The sequence below is a fragment of the Pygocentrus nattereri genome, chromosome 9 (genome assembly GCF_015220715.1).
Source record: "Pygocentrus nattereri isolate fPygNat1 chromosome 9, fPygNat1.pri, whole genome shotgun sequence".
Classification (NCBI taxonomy): Eukaryota; Metazoa; Chordata; class Actinopteri; order Characiformes; family Serrasalmidae; genus Pygocentrus; species Pygocentrus nattereri.
Genome location: NC_051219.1, coordinates 1412048 through 1414547, shown reverse-complemented (window position 1 = coordinate 1414547; position 2500 = coordinate 1412048). Strand labels below are relative to the sequence as shown.

Below are 2500 nucleotides of genomic sequence, written 5' to 3'. Positions count from 1 at the left end.
TTTAAGCGTGAAACAGTTCTAGACAGAGCTAACATATAGAACTGTTCTCTGCACCAAAGAACACTTGAAGAGCATTTTGAAGTGGGGGGTTTCTGCAGCCTGGATCGCACTGTAGGACGTCTTCGTGGAGGTTCTGTGCTGTGGAGGAGCCTGAACGTGGTTCTTCTGTGGAACCGTTTTTAGCAGCCTTGTTTCCGAGTGTAGTTCTCCTGAGAGGAGCAGGCTGGAGTCGGCAGTTGGTCACAGGAGTTCTGTAAAGGGTTAATATAAAGAACCCGTCTTGGTTCTTCAAGCAGCCACATTTGTAACGGAGGCGTCTCGTAAAAGTAGCAGCGGGAGGATTTTCCTAGTCCGGCGTTCCCGCCAGTGTTCCTCGCTCTGGGAGGGCCTTTCCTGGTCTCCCTGGTGTAGAAGCAGCTTCTGTAGATTCACATATAAAACGATTTTACAGTGAAACCGATTTTATCATAACATATCAGGCTGAACGGCATCGCGACTGAGCTGGGAATAACACTCACTCTGTTCCTAACGAGTTCCCACTAATTAATCAGATGCTAGAGCTTAGTATTCAGTACCACGGCTGTATTTTCACCTTCTTTATAGACTTTATAACATTCCCAAAACACCATACACTGGGAATAAAGTATCCAGAGACGTTCTGCTGTATAAATTCAGTCATTCTTACTTTAAGTGATCCCAAACTTTCAAGCAATAATTCTTAAAAAAATATGGTTCCTCGAGGGTTCTTCAGTAAAGACGGTGGTTCTACACTGTAAACAGTTGCTCATCAGATCAACCTAAAAATACTTCACATGGCATAAAAGTAAATCAGCTACTTTTATTGAACTAAAAATACTTAATGCGTTAAAAAAGTAAATCAGCTACTTTTATTCAACTAAAAATACTTCATGTGTTAAAAAAGTAAATCATCTACTTTTATTCAACTAAAAATACTTCATGTGTTAAAAAAGTAAATCAGCTACTTTCATTCAACTAAAAATACTTAATGCGTTAAAAAAGTAAATCCGCTACTTTTATTCAACTAAAAATACTTCATGTGGTAAAAAAGTAAATCCGCTACTTTTATTCAACTAAAAATTCTTAATGCGTTAAAAAAAGTAAATCCGCTACTTTTATTCAACTAAAAATACTTCATGTGGTAAAAAAGTAAATCAGCTACTTTTATTCAACTAAAAATACTTCATGTGGTAAAAAAGTAAATCCGCTACTTTTATTCAACTAAAAATACTTCATGTGGTAAAAAAGTAAATCAGCTACTTTCATTCAACTAAAAATACTTAATGCGTTAAAAAAGTAAATCCGCTACTTTTATTCAACTAAAAATACTTCATGTGGTAAAAAAGTAAATCCGCTACTTTTATTCAACTAAAAATTCTTAATGCGTTAAAAAAAGTAAATCCGCTACTTTTATTCAACTAAAAATACTTCATGTGGTAAAAAAGTAAATCAGCTACTTTTATTCAACTAAAAATACTTCATGTGGTAAAAAAGTAAATCCGCTACTTTTATTCAACTAAAAATACTTCATGTGGTAAAAAAGTAAATCAGCTACTTTTATTCAACTAAAAATACTTCATGTGGTAAAAAAGTAAATCAGCTACTTTTATTCAACTAAAAATTCTTAATGCGTTAAAAAAAGTAAATCCGCTACTTTTATTCAACTAAAAATACTTCATGTGGTAAAAAAGTAAATCCGCTACTTTTATTCAACTAAAAATTCTTAATGCGTTAAAAAAAGTAAATCCGCTACTTTTATTCAACTAAAAATACTTCATGTGGTAAAAAAGTAAATCAGCTACTTTTATTCAACTAAAAATACTTCATGTGGTAAAAAAGTAAATCCGCTACTTTTATTCAACTAAAAATACTTCATGTGGTAAAAAAGTAAATCAGCTACTTTTATTCAACTAAAAATACTTCATGTGGTAAAAAAGTAAATCAGCTACTTTTATTCAACTAAAAATTCTTAATGCGTTAAAAAAAGTAAATCCGCTACTTTTATTCAACTAAAAATACTTCATGTGGTAAAAAAGTAAATCCGCTACTTTTATTCAACTAAAAATACTTCATGTGGTAAAAAAGTAAATCAGCTACTTTTATTCAACTAAAAATACTTCATGTGGTAAAAAAGTAAATCAGCTACTTTTATTCAACTAAAAATACTTCATGTGGTAAAAAAGTAAATCAGCTACTTTTATTCAACTAAAAATACTTAATGCGTTAAAAAAGTAAATCCGCTACTTTTATTCAACTAAAAATTCTTAATGCGTTAAAAAAAGTAAATCCGCTACTTTTATTAAACTAAAAATACTTCATGTGGTAAAAAAGTAAATCAGCTACTTTTATTCAACTGAAGGAATTAAACTGATAGTCATTCATTCACTGTTGATTTCAGGTTGATTCACTTTTTTACCACGTGACGTCATTTTAAAGTGTACGTCGACCCAAGAACTCTCAAAGAACCACTTGCCCGGTGAAA

The 2500-nt window shown here is 31.8% G+C and overlaps 1 protein-coding gene across 1 annotated transcript in view; it reads left to right on the top strand.

The window, feature by feature from the left end:
• Positions 1 to 2500, top strand: part of ephb4b (eph receptor B4b) — a 52978-nt gene that overhangs the window by 1563 nt on the left and 48915 nt on the right. The gene's annotated exons all lie outside the window — the stretch shown is intronic.